This window comes from Thalassophryne amazonica, chromosome 6, assembly GCF_902500255.1.
Source record: "Thalassophryne amazonica chromosome 6, fThaAma1.1, whole genome shotgun sequence".
Classification (NCBI taxonomy): Eukaryota; Metazoa; Chordata; class Actinopteri; order Batrachoidiformes; family Batrachoididae; genus Thalassophryne; species Thalassophryne amazonica.
Genome location: NC_047108.1, coordinates 65,198,779 through 65,224,091, shown reverse-complemented (window position 1 = coordinate 65,224,091; position 25,313 = coordinate 65,198,779). Strand labels below are relative to the sequence as shown.

The 25,313-nt window shown below is 43.3% G+C and overlaps 1 protein-coding gene and 1 long non-coding RNA gene across 5 annotated transcripts in view; one reads left to right on the top strand and one right to left on the bottom strand.

Annotated features, from left to right (window-relative positions):
* LOC117512327 (adenylate cyclase type 6-like) overlaps window positions 1–25,313 on the bottom strand; it is a 167,421-nt gene that overhangs the window by 91,661 nt on the left and 50,447 nt on the right. Inside the window, exon 1 of one of the 4 annotated variants that reach the window (XM_034172346.1) lies at window positions 5,551–5,575. The exons of the other annotated variants lie outside the window; for them this stretch is intronic. The gene's annotated coding sequence lies outside the window, so the exon portion shown is untranslated. Of the gene's footprint in view, window positions 1–5,550; window positions 5,576–25,313 lie in introns of those variants that run through there. 4 annotated transcript variants of the gene reach the window in all.
* On the top strand, window positions 5,013–24,544 carry LOC117512328. Its single transcript, XR_004561278.1, has 3 exons — window positions 5,013–5,023; window positions 19,131–19,136; window positions 24,339–24,544. It is a non-coding gene; the product is annotated as an uncharacterized LOC117512328 (long non-coding RNA).

The following is a 25,313-nucleotide window of genomic DNA, read 5'->3' as shown; positions in this document are numbered from 1 at the left end:
TCACTTCCTCCCGTCTAACTTCTTTTTCCTCCTGCTGTCTCCAGACACATTCTTCTCCTCTTCTTCAGCCAGCAATAGTCCAATTTCTGCCAGCACCCTGTTGGGCAACAGCACCAGAGTTTATGTTAACCCAGGCCTTTACTACTATGGCATGGAAATTCACTTTGTGATATAAATAGTTATTTTGGCTTTTTTTTTTTCTTCCTAATGCAACACTGCATTATTATTATTAACTGTCAGGGTTGTTACTGTCATTGTTATTATGGACAGGCCTGCTCATAACTGGTACTCATGGTGCTTGTGCATGCTAAAAATAAATGATGCGCAGCAGAAAACAGAAGGGAAGCGCTTCATAAGAGGAACGCAATGACTGATTGTAGAAAAAGAGTTTCCCTCTGCTGTGCTTCGATAATGTTTCTCACACATGAGCACTATGAGTACCAGTTATGTGCACCTCTGATTATAGAGCAGCATTGTGCCATAGTGGTTATCACTCTTGCCTCACAAGAAGAAGTTCCTGGGATCGCTTCCCACTTAAAAATGAATAACCAATTATCATCATCATTATTACTATATGCAAAAATTTCTAATATATCTTCAGAAGTGGACTTTTATGCCATTCTGTTCCCTTATCTATGTGGCTATGCGCCTGCACAGTCTGGACCGGTTGGACATGCCTGGAAAACTGGCTCCTTTCAATGCAAGGAAGCAGCAGCTCTACTCTGAGTCCCTCCCAGACAGTTGCGCTTCTCACCCTGTCCAGGAGTGTAAGCCCAGATACCAACATGAGGAATCGATTTTCTGCCGATTATATCTGCGATCTTATTCTTTCAGGTCATTACCCAAAGCTCGACCATAGGTGAGGATAGGAACGTAAATTGACTGGTAAATTTAGTGCCTCGCTTTCGGTTCAGCTCCTTCACCGCGACAGTCCAGTACAGCATCCAGAAGATTTTTCTTTTTCCGAACTCAAATCTTTGTTGTTGGATGACCTTCAATCATTCCACCCAATTTGGTCCAAACTGCAGTCCAACGTTTGAGTTTTAAACACACATAGACACACAACCGAAAACAATACCACTGCATATCTACCTTTGCACGTAGGTATGATAATCATTGATGTTCAGCTTCACTTTAGCTCATAATGTGAGAGGCCACTGATGCAGACATGATACATCATTAAAATTAACACATTAATCCTAAGCAGATGGTGCTGAACTCAGTGACTTTTAGAAAGAGGCCACCAGCACCTTTCAGAAACATGTTTCTCAGCAACATCCTTCATTTATATTCAGCAATTTCATCTTCTCATGTGAGCACACCAAATTTCAGTCAAAATAAAGGCATCCCAAATAGACATGTCAAATACAGTAACGTGGTTGCATGCACAGAGTGTGCAAATGCAAATGCAGGACCAAGGGTCCTACATTTGGGAATTTTTCTTAAACATTGCATGAATGCATGAAATGCATGAAATGCATGAAATGTGCATGAATGCACATTTTCAAATGAGATATAAATAAAAGCATAGTCTACTGAAACTTCACAACTGCACTGAAATATCATCAGACATGATGCATTTAGGTTCAGTATTTTTTAAATCTATAACAAGTGAGTGACACAATCTCGAATGAAAGCTCATAAGACAGCTTTAAATTCATAAGCAAATCTACAGAGTGGTGAACTTGTGAACAAATGTTATTGTTAATGCAGAGTTATATGCTTAGTCACCACACAGTCTGGAGATTAGATTAGAAACAGAAACATTCAGAGAGGCTTTTGAATAAATCATTTGGGTGAGCTATGTGTGTGAGCTGGCAGCTCTTTGATCCTGAAGCTTGTTGCATCTGTTTCCTGCACTAATATCACTCAAGACTGCAAAACCAGTGCAGACCGACAGTCGTGCAAATAGTGCAAAAGAGAGCTTTAGAGCTCCCGTGGGTTTGTGCATAGCTAACACAAACCTAGGTGGACTCCACTCAGATCGTCTCACCGTTCTTCCTACAGTGTTTTTATTCTTAAAGCGTAGATGGATTTTTTTCTCTTTCAAACAAGCGGAAAATCCCACGCCCAGGTCTGCGTAAAAATCTACATTGCTTGACCTCATCACCTAATTAATAACCAAATTGTTCCTGTCTTCAGATTGTACTGTTCTGGACAAAAACTGTTTTGTACTATAGAAACAAAGACAAACACAGTTTCAGACCTGACAAGGGTCAAGTCATCTCAGTTCAATCTAGTGTAGTCTAGTCTGTATAAAAACCTAGAAATGGACAGGGCTCAGGGGTATAAAAATCTAGAAATGGACAGGTGTCAAGTCTGTGTACTCTGTGTGTTTCATGGCCATTCAAGTTTTGCTTGTCTTTCCGCATGTGATACTCATTTATATCTATATGCAGGGGGAACGTTTGCTTGTTATTGGTGTCTCGTTTTCCCCAACTTCTGACAGTTGTACTGGATCAGGATCTGTCAACTGACAACCCTCAGTAAAGACTTAAGCTTTGGTCCCACCGAATAATAAAGCCACGAATAATGAGCCACGTATGGATGTGTCAGAAATGCCAGTGATTATTCGAATAATGAGCCACGTACATGAACATTGCACAAACAATTAAAAAAACACTGCGAGTGAGTCTGAGTGACCTGCATCAGCGCACCACAGCGCAGCTCATCTGACTCGATTATAATGAGACGTTAAATCTATCATAAACATACTTTTACAGCTGCTCATGAGAAGAATGAACATGCAACTGTTTTACCAAGCCATTACAATACGAGGTCCTGTTAGAAAAACATCTGACCTTTTTATTTTTTTCAAAACCTGATGGATTTGAATCACGTGTGCTTGCATGAGCCAACCTTGAACCTTCGTGCGCATGCTGTGAATTTTTTCACACCTGTCGAATGCGTCATTTGCTGGTAAGCAGCCTTTGTGTGAGGATGGGTGTAGTCTCTCATCTGATTTTCTTTGCAAGGAAAATGGCGGAACAACTGGAGCAGCACGACTGCATCAAATTTTGCCAGAAACTGGGCGACAGCCAGGTGGAAACCATTCGGATTATTCAGACGGCTTTCGGTGATGATGCTATGGGCATCACCACAGATTAAGGAGCGGTACAACCGGTTTAAAGACGTCCGCACAACGTGGAGAGCGAGCCACGCCCCGGGCGGCCATCAACATGCTGAAATGACCAGATCATTTCCAAAGTGAACGCTGTGGTGATACCGGGACCGTCGTGTGGACTATCGAGAAATTGCGGACGAGGTGGACATCAGCACTTTTTTGGCACATTCCACTGTGACATAAGATTTGGCCATGAAAGAGTGGCGGGTGAAATTCGTGCTGAAGGCTTCGGCACGAAGCTGATGGCGGAGCAAAGCACCTTCGTGTTTCAAGTCTCACAGGACATATTGTGACATGCCCACCTCTTCCACAATTTCTTGGATAGTCACACGACTGAAAAGCCACGAAAGCCGTCTCTGAATCTTCGAATGGTGGAATAAGCGTTTGGGAACTGAGGACACTAATTGTTGAAGCTTTGTAGGTGGAATTCTTTCCCATTCTTGCTTGATGTACGACTTCAGTTGTTCAACAGTCCGGGGTCTCCGTTGTCATGTTTTGCACTTCATAATCACTGGTGATTGATCTCTGCTCTCTTCCACCGCATGTCTTTTTCCTGATTGGCTCCCCTCAGCCCCAACCAGTCCCAGCAGAAGACTACCCCTCCCTGAGCCTGGTTCTGCTGGAGGTTTATTCCTGTTAAAAGGGAGTTTTCCTTCCCACTGTCGCCAAGTGCTTGCTCATAGGGGGTCGTTTTGACCGTTGAGGTTTTCTGTAATTATTGTATGGCTTTTGCCTTACAATATAAAGCACCTTGGGGTGACTCTTTGTTGTGATTTGGCGCTATATAAATAAAATTGATTTGATTTGATTTTGATAATGCGCCACCCATTTTCAGTGGGCGACAGGTTTGGACTGCAGGTAGGCCAGTCTAGTACCTGCACTCTTTTACTATGAAACCACGCTGTTGTAACACGTGCAGAATGCGGCTTGGCATTGTCTTGCTGAAATAAGCAGGGACTTTCCTGAAAAAGACGTTGCTTGGACGGCAGCATGCGTTGCTCCAAAACCTGGATGTACCTTTTCCTCTTTTGTCCGGAGGACCCAACATCCATGATTTCCAAAAACAATTTGAAATGTGGACTCATCAGACCACAGCGCACTTTTCCATTTTGAGTCTGTCCATTGCAAATTAGCTCGGGCCCAGAGAAGGTGGCGGCATTCCTGGATGTTGTTGATGTATGGCTTGTAATTATTTTATATACAGCTTCCAGCGCACGCAGGTGGGATTGTCACAACAAAGTGCACGAGAGGGCAGAGTCAAAATAGCCTGTCCTGTCCATTTAACCGCCAGGTATTTGGATAATGGGCTTCTAACAGCCTTGTCCTCACTACAAACATACCTCGTAGTACGTCGTATACAAACTGCCCCACACTGTTTTTGCTAAATTTTGAACTTTTTCAAATTAGCGCCACGCCCAGAGATGAGCCTCATTCGCCGAATATTCTGCTTCTAAAAGCCTCTCAGAGCCACTATTCTCCCAGGGACCAGGGCTTAAAAGTCTTTTCTTAATGGGCTCCCATTTGTCTTCTTTAGTTCTTACGACGGGAGCATTTTGTAGTGTGAGTTCATAACATAGGCCCACAAGTTCTTTCTTCTGCTTCCCACCTGTTTTGTAGCCCTGTTTTTTTGCAAAATTCTTTCAAAACAATGACTTCCAGCTCTCAAAATCTTCAAAATTTACATTGCTGTGTGCGCTTATAGTGTGTTTTGGGTAGTTGTGAACTTTGACCCGGCCAAGCATGCATCACTCAGGCTGATATGCTGAATTGGCTTATTAGACACTGCGTTTTGGGCTTCAGTAGCCACTGGTTGTCTCTGAGTCAAGCAACATAGTTTTTCCTCATGGGACTTTCAGCAGAAGCACAGTCTGACTGCCCACCTCACTGCAACATGTGCAAGTCTCATGACTTTCCTGAGCATTCACAGCACATCTCGGCCATTTCAGCTACAAATAAAGACTCACAATCCTACACTTGTGCTAACACTTTTTAAAGTAGGTCCTCTGTGAATAAATAAATATACATTTATGTTAAAAATACAATTAGTGTGTGCGGCACGGTAGGATGCACAAGGTCACGATGATGACGATGATGTTGGCCAGCCATCAGTGTTGGATGATGGATTTGCCCAACTGGCCAAGTATATTATCCATATGACACTTTTGGTTAATTTGGTTAACCTTTAATGATATTTTAACAGCCTCTCCCCCAGTAATATATCAACATTAACCCTTATTCATTCCTCTGAGAGACATGTTAATTTTCACACAAACGTCATCACAAACTGATGTCAGCAGGATATGGGTAGTCACAGAACATGCTTAAATACACCTGTGACTTTGGGACGAAGTAAAAAATGGTGGGGAAATATGTAGCAAGATGAAGTCCAGATTGAATAGATGTTCCTGCTGGCCCGTAGGACCTACCTATGTGTCCGGGACGGTGATGGGATTCAAACACCAGACTGCTCAAACTGAAGACCCAAACTCTACCAGGTCAGCCAAAGGGGAATTCCGCGCTATCCAAGCTAGCAGGAACATCTTTTCAATGACTTCTCAGGAAGCCTGCAAGCCCACCAGCTGGTGTCCACCATCAGCTCTGGATGACATGGCTGGGTCATCACCTCCATCTCCCGTTTCTGAGACAAGTAAGGAATAATGCACCTCGTTACATACTTCTTGTTATGTGTCGGACGCAGCTCGGAGAACCGACCAGCGTTTGAAGGACCCAGTATGAAATAAGCAGAGCACGGTACAAAGGCTAACTGAATTTAATACATAAAAGTGATCATAATAATAATAAAAGGTGCGGTCTGGCGTGGTGCGCTCCCAGCAGCGCTAATGGTCCGGAGCCAGAAGCTGTTTCGGACCCCAAGGACCCCGCCGACACCCCCAGGTGGCCGCAACAACCGAGTCTGTGAAAGAAGGAACCATTATGTGAGTCCACACTCTACACACAGAACACTTAAAGGTGTACAAACAGCAAACACTTCCTGGCTTGATTACTGATCAGCTTCCAACCTGCAGGCATGGAACATCCCGTTCACAAATCACCACCGCAGTGGAAGCTGATACATGACTAACATACAGCTCAATACAATAAGGTGTGAGGTACACCACATTTACTGACTGTATAACTGTTAGTCACAAAATCCAACGTACCTCAGGAAGTGTGCTGACGAGCGTGAGACCTCACCCTCTCCTCTTTCACAGACCGTGCATCAAACCTGGACATCTCAGCGTCCGCTGCTGATGAGATGGCTCCCAAGACGACGATCTCACCCGTCTGGTCACAAGGTCGAGTCTCTGGCAAATGCACACTGTGCACTTCAGTCTTAAATGCCAACATACTCCAATCCCTCCAGATGCACCTCAGCTGTGAGTCCTGACGAGTCGCAGGTGATCAGGGTGAAGTCCTAACAGCCTCAGCAACACAGCCACTCAGTCCCAAATGCATGCCACCTGGGAGGAAACACAAAAGGCAAACAAACCGGCAGCCAGGACCCCCAGCCATACAACACTTCTGGGTCGAAGGCGGTCGAGGAATGACATGCATCTTCACATCCTTCTTCTGGATCCAAGGCGTTCAAGGAAGAAAATGTCTCTTTTTTTCTGTTGTACAACAATATTCCTCCATTTGATCATTGTAGCTCATCAAAAATAAAGTGGGATAAAGTGCAATGCTATAGATCTCAAATTAGATCCAAGGTATTGAAATGTACATGTGCTTAATCACTCCTACGCGAGAGGCCTACTGGCACAATGAAGAGTTGCACCAAAAATTAACATCCTCAAAATTACTAATTTGCATTATTGAGAAAAAAATTTGAATTCCTTCACTGCACTTTGCTCTATAAATCACTTTCAAATTGCACTTTGTGCTGCTTGCAACCACATGCAACACACTACATCACTGTATATCGTAGCTCACAGTTCAGCCCAGCAAGCCTTCACACTCCTTTTTTAGTCTGTCCAGGGCACTAGTAGCCAAATGACTCCAGGACAGAACAATTCTCATCATTGATCAATGTTCAAAAGCCGAGTGCCACTGAAGGCTCTCAACTGCTTGGAAAATTAAAAGGAAGAAGTTCATCTGCGAGGCACCGTGGCATTGCTAATGAGCCCTTTTAAACGGGGAATATCTCTTTTTTTACCGATAGATTTAGTTTCCTTCCTTCCTCGACGTTTTGATTCCTGATGGTGCACACAACTATACTGACAACATGTGAGTTGGCTTAAGCCAACATTAAATATTAACGTCTTTTCAGAATTCTCTGTTTTTTTCCTGTGCGTCTGTTAATGAACAGCTGCCTAGCATTGCTGCCAGAGTCGACAAGAAAGAAAAGAAAACCCGCTCAAACTTCACCTCTCAGACCATAAGTTGAATGTAATTTGCGTGCTGCTAATTGGGCACTGCAGTGTTGCTTAAGGGTGCGCTAAAGGTGTAAAATATGATGCATATGATTTAATTCCTCTACTTCCGGGGACAGAACATGACACTTTCTCTGAGTTTTTGGGCAAATTCCGGGCAAACAAAGTGAAAATGCAAAGAAAAAGTGATGATGTGGTGGAAAGTGGACATGTGTTGTGGTTTGTTTATGATCCGGAGCTCAAACATGTCAAGGCGGTTTTGCAGGAGAGAGAACAGAGCTACTCTGGTTAGCTGTGTAGGCTAACACCGACACAACCTCTCCCATTTGCCTCATCTTCCCTTCTCCACTGGGAACCAAAAAAAAAACAACAAAAAAACAACTGCACTTTTCGCGATTGCATCGGTGATTGCAGCCAAAAACAAAACAGTACACCATGTTCCTGTTAGAATTGATGCTGTTTGTGGGGAGACGCTAATTCCCGGGTGGAGTGTGGGAGTGTCAGCACAAACCATTCGGAGGATGGTTGTTTCAGAAACCATTTTAAACCGGCACGTCTTAAACCAGCAGGTTCACTGGGTGACAGCAAGTATGCTTTTAAGTTCACCGAGCCGGGCTGAATGGTTTGTGCTGAAACTCCCACACTCCACCCGGGGATTGTCTGCTGTGTTCGTGCCGGCTGTTCCCATATGTGGTATCACGTAGGGGTTCAAACGAGACCACACTGCCCTATTGGCTGTTCAATGGGTTAGGTACCTCCCATGTGGGGGTGAATGAACTGATGGTGCCTTCAAGTGCAATAGGAAACTACAGAATTTAACATATTGAATAACTGAGTCGAAAGTAAAATAATACTATTTAAACTGAAAGCTTAGTTAACCTGGTGGTATTTATACTTGGGTTACACCTATAATGACACAAAGAATTCACTCATGCACAACTTTACATTTGTGGAGAAGGGCAGGGGATAAAGTGGGCCAGAAAGTCACCCTTGATAACTTTTTCCACTGAGTTTCAAGCACACACACAAAACTACTGTTGCAGCAGAAACAGCTCTGCTCTGACTCATGAACAAGAAAACAGGGGGACTTTTTTGTGTTCAAAGCAGATAAGGATTCACTAAAGCTATTTGTAAATGTGCTATTGTGCATATCAGGCAAAATGAAACCTCAAAGTTACTGAAGCACCAAAAAGATGGATCCAAATCTGTTTGAAGAGTTTCAGTTTGTGTGAATAATGTGTGCCTGCATTCACATACAATGCTGAAGTTAGCTTTTGAACCCAGCTATGTGCAAGCTATGAGACATACAGGACATACATATGACATACAGTGGTACCAAGGGCAGCCGCCAGCCTCAACACGGCACAATCATTGGTAATAAAAAATGAATGCTGGCCAAAGGAAAAAAATCAGAGTGGTGCTAGGTTGCAGTGTACGTCTCCCTCTTGTCATCCTGCCTGGTGGCTCTATCCTCAGCATCCTTCTCCCTATATGCCCTGGGTCCCTTCTCTGCACATATCCCAACCATCATCTGTTAGGTTACATCTCTTACATAAAATGTAGTTCACATTTACATTAACATTTACAAAATTTGAAACGAACAAAGAGATTACATTTGTTTTACAGTCATCTGCACCAATGTAGCAACTGCTTTATAATAAACTCCATTGACAATGCAGCAAGACGTACTAAAAACTGATAACTACCAACAGACTGAAGCAGAGGCAGAATCTCTAACTTCCTTCAAGTAAATTCTGTCATTCTTCACAGATGCTTTGACTCCTACCCAATCCAAAGTGTTAGATAGGGTTGTGGAGATCAGCACTTTAGGTGTGTTTATCTGTGAGGAAAGGTTTGATGCTGATGATGCTGGGATCTTTGCAGAATCAATTCGGCCGTGATTTCAGCATTGTAAGAAGGCGAAATGCTTCGGTTTGTGATTGAACATGAAGATCCAGGCTTTCAACTACATTCCTGGACTCACACATCAGTAGTGTATCTGTAAGTCATAAAATGTTCACAATTGTAAATACATATATTTATATAGCGCCAAATCACAACAAACAGTTGCCCCAAGGCGCTTTATATTGTAAGGCAAAGCCATACAATAATTACGGAAAAACCCCAACAGTCAAAACGACCCCCTGTGAGCAAGCACTTGGCGACAGTGGGAAGGAAAAACTCCCTTTTAACAGGAAGAAACCTCCAGCAGAACCAGGCTCAGGGAGGGGCAGTCTTCTGCTGGGACTGGTTGGGGCTGAGGGGAGAGAATCAGGAAAATTACATGCTGTGGAAGAGAGCAGAGACCAATCACTAATGATTAAATGCAGAGTGGTGCATCAGAGCAAAAAGAGAAAGAAACACTCAGTGCATCATGGGAACCCCCCAGCAGTCTAAGTCTATAGCAGCATAACTAAGGGATGGTTCAGGGTCACCTGATCCACCTGATTATACTGTCTTGAACTTTTATTAATAATATTAGTTATTAATATTATTGAGGGTGTCTGTCTCCCTGATCCGAATTGGGAGCTGGTTCCAGAGGAGAGGAGCCTGAAAGCTGAAGGCTCTGCCTCCCATTCTACTCTTACAAACCCTAGGAACTACAAGTAAGCCTGCAGTCTGAGAGCGAAGCGCTCTATTGGGGTGATATGGTACTATGAGGTCCCTAAGATAAGATGGGACCTGATTATTCAAAACCTTATAAGTAAGAAGAAGAAATTTAAATTGTATGCTAGAATTAACAGGAAGCCAATGAAGAGAGGCCAATATGGGTGAGATATGCTCTCTCCTTCTAGTCCACGTCAGTACTCTAGCTGCAGCATTTTGAATTAACTGAAGGCTTTTCAGGGAACTTTTAGGACAACCTGATAATAATGAATTACAATAGTCCAGCCTAGAGGAAATAAATGCATGAATTAGTTTTTCAGCATCACTCTGAGACAAGACCTTTCTAATTTTAGAGATATTGCGCAAATGCAAAAAAGCAGTCCTACATATTTGCTTAATATGCACATTGAATGACATATCCTGATCAAAAATGACTCCAAGATTTCTCACAGTATTACTAGAGGTCAGGGTAATGCCATCCAGAGTAAGGATCTTGTTAGACAACATGTTTCTAAGATTTGTGGGGCCAAGTACAATAACTTCAGTTTTATCTGAGTTTAAAAGCAGGAAATTAGAGGTCATCCATGTCTTTATGTCTGTAAGACAATCCTGCAGTTTAGCTAATTGGTGTGTGTCCTCTGACTTCATGGATAGATAAAGCTGGGTATCATCTGCGTAACAATGAAAATTTAAGCAATGCCGTCTAATAATACTGCCTAAGAGAAGCATGTATAAAGTGAATAAAATTGGTCCTAGCACAGAACCTTGTGGAACTCCATAATTAACCTTAGTCTGTGAAGAAGATTCCCCATTTACATGAACAAATTGTAATCTATTAGATAAATATGATTCAAACCACCGCAGCGCAGTGCCTTTAATACCTATGGCATGCTCTAATCTCTGTAATAAAATTTTATGGTCAACAGTATCAAAAGCAGCACTGAGGTCTAACAGAACAAGCACAGAGATGAGTCCACTGTCTGAGGCCATAAGAAGATCATTTGTAACCTTCACTAATGCTGTTTCTGTACTATGATGAATTCTAAACCCTGACTGAAACTCTTCAAATAGACCATTCCTCTGCAGATGATCAGTTAGCTGTTTTACAACTACCCTTTCAAAAATTTTTTAGAGAAAAGGAAGGTTGGAGATTGGCCTATAATTAGCTAAGATAGCTGGGTCAAGTGATGGCTTTTGAAGTAATGGTTTAATTACTGCCACCTTAAAAGCCTGTGGTACATAGCCAACTAATAAAGATAGATTGATCATATTTAAGATCGAAGCATTAATTAATGGTAGGGCTTCCTTGAGCCTAATCTTGGTAGTACAGTTCCTGCCTCTGGGTGCTCAGCCATTGAAATTGATAGAGTCCTGGAAAGAGCGTATGGAGCCACAATATTTCCTGGAAGAGGTGTCTGGCAAGTCTTCAGGTTCCTGGTGCTTCCTGTATTCATTGTATCATTGTGAAGCTTTGATGCTAACCAGTGACCTAAGATGATGAGCGGATGTCTTTGGTACTGGCTCTCTTCAGAGGATCCCTGGGTACTGCTGGAATGACTTTGTTAAGATGGACAATTAATTCAAGAGACTCTGATCAGAAGTATCACTTTCATTGCAAGGGAACATCAGCTAAGAGGTTTTGGCCTTGCAGCATGTTTTCCTGGACATGATCCAGCAGGCAGGTAAGGAACCCAGCAACTGGAAATGGACACATGTCTCACCTGGCTATGACAGATATGTGGTTAGGGGAGGTGGTGATGGACCAGCTGTCAGCCTGAGTGGTATCTACGAGGTCTGTCAATAAAATATCGTACCTTTTTATTTTTTTAAAAACTATATGGATTTCATTCATATGTTTTTACGTCAGACAAGCTTGAACCCTCATGCGCATGCGTGAGTTTTTCCACGCCTGTCGGTGACGTCATTCGCCTGTGAGCACGCCTTGTGGAAGGAGTGGTCCCGCCCCCTCGTCGGATTTTCATTCTCAGCAAACAGCTGAGCTACTGCCGCTTTGTTCCATGAAATTTTTTTCAGGAGCTCTGCCAGACAGCCAGCTGGAAACCATTTCGAAGATTCGGTTGTTTTTCGGTGAAAATTTTACGGGCTTCACAGAGATTAAGAACTGGTACTACAGCTTTAAGGATGGCCCACAATGGCGCATGGTGCGCCGTGCTCCGAGCTGTGACGATGAGGCAGAAAACGCCAGATCATTTCTAAGCTGATGGCTCTGTGGATACGAGACCGTCGTGTGCACTTTCTCTGGTTATCACAAGAGCTGGACATCAGCCATTTTCCGGCAGATTTCACTTTTAACAAGAGATTTTGTCATGGAAAGCCGCGCGGAGGCTTTGTGCGTAACGGCGGATTCGCTGTTTGAGCGAGACAAAGGAACACCTCCGTTTCGGTGTGTCAGACGACAAGTTAGGACAAGCCCAGCTCTCCAAAATTTCTCTGATACTTACTGGACTGGTAAGCATTGAAAGCCGAGATAGACATGTCCCAACTTGTCCCATGACACCATGATTTAAGAAGTGGCTTTTCATACGCTAAATTAGATGTGATCAAATGTCAGTAGTACATATTTAGCTTATGCACTTGAATCAAAGTTCTTTTGTGGTGTCAACTTTTTTGGTTTCTGAATTCTTTTTCAGATCATTTTCACAGAATCAGTTGTGGCTGGCGTGCCTGGCTGGCTTTTGTTTGTCTTTTGTTTCTGTCTTTTGGTTTTCCTTCCAGGTGGTGCACATTTGGGACTGAGTGGCTGTGTGGCTGAGTTACCAGGACCTCACCCTGATCACCTGAGGCTGATCAGGTGCGGCTCGTCAGGACTCACAGCTGTGGTGCATCTACACGGATTGGAACATGGTGGCATTTAAGTCTGGAGTACACAGTGTGCATTGGCCAGAGACTCGACCTTGTGACCAGACGGGTGAGATCGTCGTCTCGAGAGCCATCTCATCATCAGTGGATGCAGAGAACGTCCAGGTTTGATGCATGGTCTGTGAAAGAGGAGGGGGTGAGGTCTCACGCTCGTCAGCACACTTCCTGAGGTACGTTAGGTTTTGTGACTAACATTTGCACAGTCAGTAAATGTGGTGTCCCTCACACCTTATTATATTGAGCTGTATGTTAGTCGTTTAATCAGCTTCCACTGCAGTGGAGTTTTGTGAACAGGGTGTTTCATGCCTGCAGGGTGGGAAGCTGATTAGTGATTAAGCCAGGAAGTGTTTGCTGTTTATGTACACCTTTGAGCGGTCTCTCTGTGTGTGGAGTGTGGACTCACATGATGGTTTCTTCTTTCACAGACTCGGTTTGTCGCGGCCACCTGGGGGGTGTCGGCGGGGTCCTTGGGTCCGAACTGTTTCTGGCTCTGGACCGTTTGTGCAGCTGGGAGCGCACCGTAATTACCACCACGCCAGACCGCGCACTTATTTGTTTGTATATTTCCACCTCACTGTTATGTCATTAAATTTAGTTATCCTTTGTACCGTGCTCTGCTTATTTCATACTGGGTCCTTCAAACGCTGGTCGGTTCTCCGTCCTGCGTCCAACACATAACAGAATCTCTCCTATGCACAATTTGTCATTGCTTTCTGGCACTTGGTATCTGACTGATAACTGGAAGATCGACAAACAGGCATAAAATTGGAACTTCCATCCGATTTTGGTGGTGTAGGTAAATCTATAACAGAAATATGAGATTGACTGAGGAACGTTTGAGATATAAAGCAAAATGTACACCAAATGGGCTTTTCAATATTAAATTCAAATGTCCACAAAATCTACAATCCGGATCAGATCTGGATCAGACTTTGTCAGGCAATAGTGAGTGCCAGTCTGCACTGCACTTTCAAATATGAGTGTGACTGGGGCATGTTTGAGTAAGATATAAAATATACATTAAATGGGGATTTCAATGTTAAATTTAAATGGCCACCAAATCTGTAATCTGGATCAGATCCAGTGTCGCAGACCGAACAGTCCCCCTAAAAATTGGTCTGCCCTGCCTTCACTGCGCATGGGTCATTTGGGACTACAGCAGCTCGCCTGAGTCTGACTCTCCACACCCAAAGCGATCAAAGGAAATAATGTGATTATTAACCATCAGATGACAAAGTAAAACCTCTTAAATCATTCTAAAGTCAGTTTTAAGCAGAAACAAGGCCATTTTAAGCAGAAAAGCAATAATTGGTGAGTCGCTACTGACGCTTTGAAATGACGGAAGTGCAGTGAACGCAGCAGCGAGCAGCTCATCTGGCTGCCGCACTCTGATCGCTTCCCCCGTCTTTTACTATGAAATAATGCTGAATTTATGTGGAAATGATTGTTGTACAAAAGCTTCAGATATCTGTCACTGAGATAGATGATGACTGGAGTGCAGTTTGAAGCAGAAACAAGGTGATAATCTGTGACTTGCTGCTGCCGCTCAGAAATGACGCATGTGCAGTGAAGACAGGGCGGACCGATTTTTAGAGGGGACCGTTCGATTGGCGACACTGGATCAAACTTTGTCAGTCGATAAAGGATACCATCCTAGATAACACTCTCAAACATAAAGGAAATTTTATCTTTTTGACACTTAAGAATTTTTGAAAATTTGTTCAATGTTAAAGATTGGGATTTTTCCAGTTTTTCAAGAATTTTCCTGACTTTGACCTTTGACCTATGGCCTTCAAAAATTTAATCAGTTCATGTCTATAAGGATATGAAGCTTGAGTAAAAAACATTTTTTATAACAAAATATGATACAGTGTGGGCTCCAGGCTCTTCACAAACAAACAAACAGGGGCAAAAACATAACCCCCTCTAACTTCGTTGGTGGAGGTAATAAATGACAAAAGAAAAAAACAAACAATTCCTTTTAAAGACAAATTTTAAAGGGGAAAGAGCGCCTGTTGTTACCATCTTAGATCCCTGCCATCTGGAATTGAAGTGTATTTTCCTCATAATTTTGTGCAAAGCCAAAAATTGGTCTCAGGCGCCCAGTGAGACCACAAAGTAATCTTTACTAAATACTAAGGACAAGCTAAGTACAGCAGGCTGCACATCTGACAGAAAAAAATGATCCTCACAAAATACTTGGACATGACCATGTGGGAATTCTCCCAGCCATGCAGGAACTAGTGGGTAAAGCAAACTGTACCTACTGTGCATTTCTAAGGGCCCCTTCACACATAATGCTGCGTTTACACATAATGACGACAAGTCACGAATGCCACGAAGTTCACATTCTTGGCCGCTGATCACAAATGTGATGATTCGGGGCAGAGGTGTCAGGTGTCCTCAGGAACTGCTGCAACCTGCTACCACGCGTTAAGATTAATGGCATGTGTTGTTGGAGAATTATCAGGAACCATTACACACGGTCAAGAATAGTGTTCCGCGTTGTTGTGCGCTATTGCGCGTAACAGCGCATCGTTAAGTTCTGTCACGTTGTGAACGAGGTAAATTGTCACCACACACACACCCATATTCATCCAATCGAATTCAGATCGCTCCAGTTTTTCAGAAGAACTTTGTGATTGCATGCGTAGTTGGGCTGTGTGCCATGGAGTGGCGCAGAGAGGAGGAGGAGGACAGCGCCAGATGTGTGGCTTCATGCGGCTCTCGTCTGGCCCATTTTCCCAAACATCAGGCACATGCAGCAGGTGGAACACCTGCAGGAGCGCGCTGAAGAGCACTGAAATTAGACTTTTAGCCAATTTGGTATCAGCAATCAAACTGAATGCGATGGAGCAGGGTTTAATTGTGCGCGCACTTCTTCCTCCGCCGGACTGGAGGAGGTGCAGAGATGTCTGGCTGCATGTGAGTCTCCTCTCGCTCCTCTGGCTCAGACTCGTTCTCCCGCTCATCAGTTACAACATCAGGTGGAACACCTGAAGGAGCATCCTGAGGAGCTTCAGCAGGAACTGTGGAACGACATCTGGAGCCGAGTTTAATTGTGCGCACGTGACAGAAAACTGATCCGTCGTGGTGCGCAGTGAAATGTGACGCCTCGTTACAAGTCGTGTCAAAACTTGACACTTTCCATGTCACTTCGTAATGATGCGTGACAGTTTGGGATCCAAGAACCATCACAGGAACCACTATGAACGTTGTCACCTTCTATTATGGATCAATACTCATCAAGACGGATCAATACGCTCAGTTGCAACCTCCACGACGTTAGACGAAATGAGGGTGGTGTGTGACATTCGTGGAAGATTTTTTGACAGGCAAAAACATGCTCCACGAATATCAAGAATATCACGCACCAACACGCACTATTAAGAAACCTATTCAGATGCGTTAAGTCACATTAAGAATGTCAGGAATGTGTCACGAATGACAGAAAAATGACATTCGTAACGCGTCTTGGTTACATGTAAACGCACCTTAACACTATTGAAGCCGACTGGCGCACGAAGGAGGAATCGCATGTCACGCGTGAAAAATCGGAGCCACCTCGAATGCCTTGTACAGCTGTAGCCACAACCCTTCTCACACACCAGTGGCCAAAAGACAGCGAGTGCCCTGCGAGTGTCATTCGACCCCCTCTTGGCGGGTGTCGGCCAAATTCCAGGTGCCACACACGAACATCCAACACCATTCGCTGGGCACTTAGAAAAGGCAGGGCTATTCGCGGTCCAGGCATGATAGTGGAGATGACCACATTTGAGCTGTTTGTGAAGACTGTCACACGAGTGTGGTGCTACCAAGCAACACACATGGGTGAGACAGCCAAACTCATCCCCCGGACACAAACGCCATGTAAGAGTGCGGTGTTTCCCCCCAACACAAATGGCTTGTGGAGTGGGTCGTTGTCCCCCCGCACACACATACACCATGATCCAACACTGTCAGGTGTGGCTGAGGGTCCCGGAGTGCAATCACTGTCCAGCGCAGTGCACTGCTGGAACAGCTGACTGCTGTGTACTGCAACTCAGCTGATCACATGACAACCAGCCAGCATCTGAGCGCGCACGGCATGGTGTGAAAATAATGAGCTGGGCAGGCTGATGTCACTTCAACCACATAAATTGTAGTTTACCTGACAGACTGAAAGAGTGGAAATTAAACAAAACAAATAAGGGTAAAGGTGTCAACTCATTCATGTGTGATCGCTTTGCTCATATGCTTTGCTGTGGACATATGGCGCCTGTCAGCTGACCGCCAACTGACTGTCAGCTGGACCTGACCGTGCACGCAAGGTGTTAAATTAAAAACACTGACATCAGACAGATGCAGGACAAAAAATAATAAGACATACAACAATAACTACATAAAATAAAAATCACAGAACAAAGGAACAGAGAGTGAGCCTTTTTTTCTGTGAGCTGACAAGGTCCGCAGAAAAGGTTGGCGTGTCCCTGCGACCTGCAGCTGTTCAGATATCTGTGCTCGCAAATCACAGCTGGAGAACACCTGTAGTGGCACGTAGAATATGATCTCGCATAACTTCACCATCAGGCGTGGACATCAGTATGCTGTCCTCACATGGAAATAAATTAAAACACATATTGCCTCAGCTGACTGCCGCGTCATATATCGTGCCATACTGGCTGATGTGTTCATGACACTAAAGCCGGCTCTTCATGAGACAAGAGCCTAGCTGATGTCTTCATGAGACGAGTGCATCAGGTAATTCATGTAAAACATAAAAGGAAGAACAGTAAGCTACTTTATAACAGGAATTAAGTATTATAAATTGTGTGTGGTTTTTTTTTTGGTGTGTTTTTTTTTTACAGTGAGAACAGATTCATGAACAGTAACATGATTGTCTCACATTTAAACAGCACATTATTCCTATAATGTTCTGAATAATTTGTGTTCCACATTTTCGTTCGTTTATGTACATATGTCCAGTATCTAACTGCTCCGCTGCTGTGTGCGCGACTTTCCACGTGCTCGCACTGTATTTGTGTGCACAAACACAAGCGTGCACAAAACTGTTGCCGCGGTATCATTCATGCCTGTCCGACTATGTGTCCCTGGAGACAGCGGGTGGAATTTTTCGAGGCTCCTCAATTTGAGTTTTTCCGTGGTTTTTCAGCTGGTATTCTGTCGAGATGAGGTGCGTCGTCGAGATGAGGTTCCTCGTGTAACTGCATATGTGTGCACTGAAAAAATTACTTGACAAAGTTCGCTTATTTTGATGGGCAAGTAAATGTATAAATTATTCATTCGAACGTAGCAATGTATAAAATCTACTCACTATAAAACGCTAAGTATTTTTAACCTGGAGTTAGCTTATTTCGACAGGCAAAATATACATATACATACATTTATGCTACTAACATAAAATACAGAAAATGTTTTACTTACTAGGCTATAAATACACTGAATACAATTAATAAAAAAAATTTTGATGGAAAAAACAAACAAACAAAAAAAAAACAAAATGTGCATGCGCAGTTGCACATCGAGCGAGTTACATCATCTCAGCATGTGCAGTTGCGCGAGGCACCTCATCTCGACAGGTGACGTCTTCAAGTCTGGGGTACAGCGATGTGCGCATGCGCAGTAGCGCGACGCACCTCATCTCGACAGGACACCGGTTCCTGCTTCTTTCACCCAACTTTGTGTTATGTGTGAAGGAGCCCTAATTTTGACAACTTCCTCAAATTACAAAAATGTAACACACAGTGATCTTTGTACAACTTGAAATCAGAAAAAGTTGGGACAGTATGGAAAATCCAAATAATATTTTTAAAAACCTCTGCAGTGATTCTTATATTTACTTTGACTTGTACTTCATTACAGACACTATGAACCCAACATTTTTCATGTTTTGTGTGGTCAGCTACATTTCATTTTTGAATATACACCCATGCATTGAAGCATTCTGTTACTTGTGTTATTCTGTCCCATTCTTCCTGCAAACACATCTTAAGGTATTAAGGTGACCAACAGTATGGGGTCATTGTTGTTAGTTTACATTTAAAAAAGGCTCCACATATTCCCTGTTTAAAACAGTTCAGGACTCCATGCAGACTAATCTAGTACCCGTAACTTCTTCTTTTGAAACCATGCCTTTACAAAGTGTGTAGAATGAGGTTTTGGATTATCTTGTTGAATAATGCATGGGCGTCCATGGTAGAAGTTGTTCTGTAGGCAGCATATGAGGTCTGTCCAAAAAGTAATGGACCTTTTTATTTTTTTCAAAAACTATATGGATTTGAATCACGTGTGATTGCATCAGCCAAGCTTGAACCTTCGTGTGCATGCGTGAGTTTTTTCACGCCTGCCGGTTGCGTCATTCGCCTGTGGGCAGGCTTTGAGTGAGCACTGGTCCAGCCCCCTCGTCGGATTTTCATTGTCAGGGAAATGGCTGAGAGACTGCCGCTTTGCTCCATGAAATTTTTTTCAGAAACTGTTAGAGACAGCCAGTTGGAAACCATTCGAAAGATTCAGATGGCTTTCGGTGAAGATTCTGTCGGCGTCACAAGGATTAAGTTGTGTTAAAACCTTTTTAAAGACGGCCCACAGTGGCGGAGGGCGTGCGGCGCACCGAGAGGCCATCGACAGGCTGGAACGAACAGATCATTTCCAAACTGAACGCTGTGTTGATCCGGGACATCGTGTGACTACCACAGAAATGGCAAGAGAGCTGGACATAGCACTTTTGCAGCACATTCCACTGTTACAGGAGATTTTGTAATGAAAGACGTGCGGAGGATTTCGTGCGTCAGCACGGAGCCGCTCATGGCGCGCAACAAAAAAAAACACCTCCGTGGTGGAAACCATTCGGAAGATTCAGACGGCTTTCGATGGGTTTTCAGTCGAGTGAGTATCCGAGAAATTGTGTAACAGCTGGACATGCCTGTGAGACTTCCAACACGGAGGTGTTTTTTTTGTTGCGCGCCATGAGCAGCTCCGTGCCGACGCGCGAAATCCTCTGCACGTCTTTCATTACAAAATCTCCTGTAACAGTGGAATGTGCCGCAAAAGTGCAATGTCCAGCTCTCTTGCCATTTCTGTGGTAGTCACACGATGTCCCGGATCAGCAAAGCCTTCACTTTGGAAATGATCTGGTTGTTTCAGCAGGGTTTCAGCCTGTCGATCGGCGCTCGGAGTGCGCCGCACTCTCAGACGCTGTGGGCGGTCTTTAAACCGGCTGGAGCACTCAATCTGTGTAATCCCCATAAAATCGTCCCTGAAAGCCATCTGAATTTTCTGAATGGTGTCCACCTGGAGGTCTCTCAAAGTTTCTGGAAAAATTTGATGCATTTTATTCGCAATAAAAATCCGACAAGAGGGGTGGACCACTGCTCACACAAAGCCTGCTCACAGGCGAATGACGCAACCGACAGGCGTGAAAAAACTCACGCATGCGCACGAAGGTTCAAGCTTGGCTGATGCAATCACACGTGATTCAAATCCATATAGTTTTTGAAAAAAATGAAAAGGTCCGTTACTTTTTGGACAGACCTCGTATGTTGCTCTAAAATTCAATGCACTTTTCTGAATTAATACTGCCATCACACAGTCTGCAGACTACCTTCACCAAGTGCACTGACACAACCTTATACCATGACAGAGCCTAGCTTTGGACATGTTGCTAATTGTCTGGATTGTCCTTTTTGGTCCGTAGCACACAGTGTTGTGGTTTGCCCCTGTCTGTGCCCCTGTGTTGAGTGTCATTGTGTCATTGTGTTCTGTCCGTGCACTTCTGTTAGTTGTGTTTGTGTTCTGTCTGCGTCTGTCATCGTTGGTAGTTATTTTTTGTTCTGTGCCCTGTTTGGTTCCTGGGTTTATGGTCATTGTATTTCAGTTCTGTTTCCTCACCTGTTTGTCATGTGTTTTCCTGTGTCTGCACTAATTTGCTTCTTTGAGTTCCATGCTTGTGTGAAGTTGGATTACCTTTGTCACTTCCGTGTGTTTTGCCATTTATGTACATCCCTTTGTGTTTATCTCAGTTTGTTTGTTACCTTCCTCCGCCTGCATTTGGTGGATTGTATTTTGTTTTTTGACTCTTGTAGGCTCCTTTGAACTCTCCTTGTTTGTTGGACTGTACTCATGTGTTTTCGGCCATTAAATCACCTTCTTCTCACCTTACATCCCGTTCTGGTTACTGTTTGCATTTTGGGTTCATTCAGACACTGCAAACACAACACACATTGTGAATTTCTTAAAAAAAAAAAAAAAAAAAAAAAAATCTGTATTATTGATTCACCTGACCACAATACATGTTTCCACTGTGTGACAATCCAACCCAGATGTCTCTGAGCCCAGAGGTGTCAATGTCACTTCTGGAAAGGTAAATATGAAGCTGTTCAAATTATTACTATTATTATTACTATTATTTTTTGCACAATAAGGCTTAAGTAACTTTTGTGAATGTAACTCCATAGGCATTTGACAAAGGTTTGGTTGCACTTTGGCTTAGTGGTTAGCACTGTAGCCTCACAGCATTAAGGTCCTGTAATTACGTCCCGCCTGGTCCTTTCTTTGTGGAATTTGCATGTTCTCCCCATGTTCGCGTGAATTCCCTCTGGTTACTCCAGTTTCCTCCTTCTTCCAAAGCCATGAATGTTAAGTGAATTGGAATCTTTTGACTGTAGGGCATATGTGCAAGTATTAATGTGTTTCTCTCTTTATATGTGGCATCAAATGTAGGGTATACCCTGCCTCACACCCTATGTACAGTGCATCCAGAAAGTATCTCAGCACTTCACTTTTTTCACATTTTTTATGTGACAGCCTTGTTCCAAAATGGATGAAATTCACTTTTTCCCCTCAAAATTCTACACACAATACCCCAGTTTTTTTTTTTTTTTAGATTTTTGCAAATTTATTAAAAATAATAAAAAAAAAAACCTAAGAAATCACATGTATATAAGTATTCACATCCTTTGCCGTGAAGCTCAAAATTGAGCTCAAGTGCATCCTGTTTCCACGGATCATCCTTGATATTTCTACACTGTGATTGGAGTCTACCTGGGGTAAATTCAGTTGACTGGACAGGATTTGGAAATGAACACACCTGTCTACATGCTAAGGTCCCAAAGTTGACAGTACATGTCAGACCACAAATCAACCATGAAGTCAAAGGAACTGTCTGTAGACCTCAGAGACAGGTCTGTCTCGAGCCACAGAAACATTTATGCTGCTTTGAAGAATGATCACAGTGTGTAAATTAGAGATGTTCGGATCCACCAGAACTCTTCTTAGAGCTGGCCGCCTGTCTAAACTGGGCGATTGGGGGAGAAGGGCGTTAACTAGGGTCATGACCAAGAACCTGATGGTCACTCAGTCAGAGCTCCAGCATTCCTTTGTGGAGAGAGGAGAACCTTCCAGAAGGACAACCATCTCTTCCACCAATCAGGCCTGTATGGTAGAGTGGCCAGACGGAAACCTCTCCTTAGTAAAAGGCACATGGCAGCCCACCTGGAGTTTGCCAAAAGGCACTTAAAGGACTCTCAAACCATTAGAAACAAAATTCTCTCACTTGATGAGCCAAAGATTGAACTCTTTGGTGTGAATGCCAGGCGTCATGTTTGGAGGAAACCAGGCACCATCTGTACAGTGAAGCATGGTGGTGGCAGCATCATGCTGTGGGGATGTGTTTCAGTGGCAAGAACTGGGAGACTATTTAGGATTGAGGGAAAGATGAATGCAGGAATGTACAGATACATCCTGGATGAAACCTGCTCCAGAGTGCTCTTGACCTCAGACTGGCGTGACGGTTCATCTTTCAGCAGGACAATGACCCTAAGCACACACCCAAGATATCAAATAAGAGGCTTCAGGACAACTCTGTGAATGTCCTTGAGTGGCCCAACCAGAGCCCAGACCTGAATCTGACTGAACATCTATGGAGAGATCAGAAAATGGCTGTGCACCGACGCTCTCCATCCAACCTGATGGAGTTTGAGAGGTGCTGCAAAGAGGAATGGACAAAACTGCCCAAAGATAGGTGCATCAAGCATGTGACATCATATTCAAGAAGACTTGAGGCTGTAACTGCTGCCAAAGATGCATCAACAAAGTATTGACGAAAGGGTGTGAACACTAATGTACATGTGATTTCTTAGTTTTTTTTTTTTGTTTTATCTTTAATAAATTTGCAAAAAAAAAATTTCCATGTTCTCATTATGGGGGACTGTAAGTAGAATTTTGAGGGGAAAAAAGGAATTTACTCCATTTTGGAATAAGGGCATCCACCAGGCTGTCATGATCCTGAACTTTCTCCCCTCTGTCCCCATGACGACGGGACTGTGAGCAACTCATAAGACCTCCCACGTCAAAGCCAATTTACACCAAAAACTTTATTTATCAGACTGCACTTTTGGTTTTCATTTTTGAGCAATGTAAATGTATTTAATCCTTCCACTACAACTTTTTTCCCCATTTTCCATTTCCTCCAAACTTTTTTGATTTGTGGTTGTACTTTTAGTTTGCTACCGGTTTTTTACCTTGACAAGCACTTCGCGGTTTCTGCATGCCCTCACCATGCTAAACTACTTGGTCAAGACCCTACTAGGACAATATCTTCTGTATTATAATAGCCAAATGGCCTCTGTGTGTGTGTGTGTGTGTGTGTGTGTGTGTGTGTGTGTGTGTGTGTGTGTGTGTGTGTGTGTGTGTGTGTGTGTGTGTGTGTGTGTGTGTGTGTGTGTGTGCATGCCTGCGTCGATTATGCAAAAATGGGGGAGAGCTAATATTTGCTTTTTGGTATGCTTATGTATTTTGGGTCAAGGATGAATGCTGCAAACACAGAAAGTTGATAGGACAAATACTTTTGGAGAAATGAGCAATTTTAGCTCATGAGTAAGCAATGGACATTGTGCTGCAATGCACCATGGGAGTTTGGGGTTTAAATGTTGTTATTGTGGTTTATGTTAGTTCAACATATTTCCTGTATATTTCCAAAATTTCCTGCATATCTGTCTAGTGTGTTGGGTGCATGGCCCAAGAAGAGGGTCACCCCTTTGAGTCTGGTCTGCTTAAGGTTTTTCTTCAGTATCATCAGAAGGAATTTTCCTTACTACTGTTGCCTGTGTGCCTGCTCTAGGGGTTGATGAGGTTAGACCTCATTTACGCGATGCATCTTGAGGCAGCTTTGTTGTGATTTGGTGCTATGTAAATGAAATAAATTAAGTTAAATTTAATTATTTCCTTTAGTAAAATGTACTCTTTATTTTACTTTGTCTTTTATTTGTTATTCTCGTCACTCCCAAAGAGCGACGAGAATGGACAGAATAAGGAACGACCATATCAGAAGGACAGCTCAGGTGGGACAGAGACAAAGTCAGAGAGGTAAGATTGAGACGGTTTGGACAAGTGCAGAGGAGAGACCCAGGGTATATAGGGAGAAGGATGCTGAGGATGGAGCCACCAGACAGGAGGAGAAGAGGGAGGACTAAGAGGAGGTTTATGGATGTGGTAAGGGAGGACATGCAGGTGGTTGGTGTGACAGAGGAAGATACAGAGGACAAGGAGAGATGGACATGATTGTTCTGCTGTGACGACCCCTATGGGAGCAGCCATGAGATGGAGAAGAAGATTCAGATAATCACTTTAATTACAAAAACAGCTGATCATGGCTTGATAAGTGGCATTCATGTCTGTCACTGATTGTACTGCTGATTATTTTTTATTTATTGTTCACAAATTGCAAATGTGAGAAACAGCATCAACAGAATTGTGTCATCAAATTAATTCGTGTTCACTCCAGCTCAGAAAAGAAGTGAAAGTATGGGGAAAAAAAATGCAATGCTAACATACCCTCAGCCATATGAACATGTAATCAATGAAAAAGTGTGCAGAATGTCACCTTTTAACCCCTTAGAATAGGTTAAGGTTACCAGTCTTTGAACATGTCCAAGGTCTGTGTCCTGAGAATGTTCCCTGTGACTTTGAAGACCGTGGCAGTAATAGGACTGGACTTATCCTGAGCATAGATGGACGGACCAAGTGACGGACGGATGGAAAGATGCAAGGCCTTCACAATACCTGATGGCTATATTTTGGCCTCGGGTAAAAATTCATTTATTCATTCATTTTCTACATCTGCCTATTCCATTGAAGCCTATCTCAGAAGTCATAGGATGAGAGGCGGATACACTCTGGAGAGGACACCCGTCATGGCGCCCACTCCCCACCCCCACCACCACCACAAAAAAAGTAAAAAGTGATATATACAGACACACACAATAAACTTTAAAACAGCATGATACTGTTGAAATTGTTTGCCCTCCAAAAAATGCACAGACGTCAGAAAGAAAAAT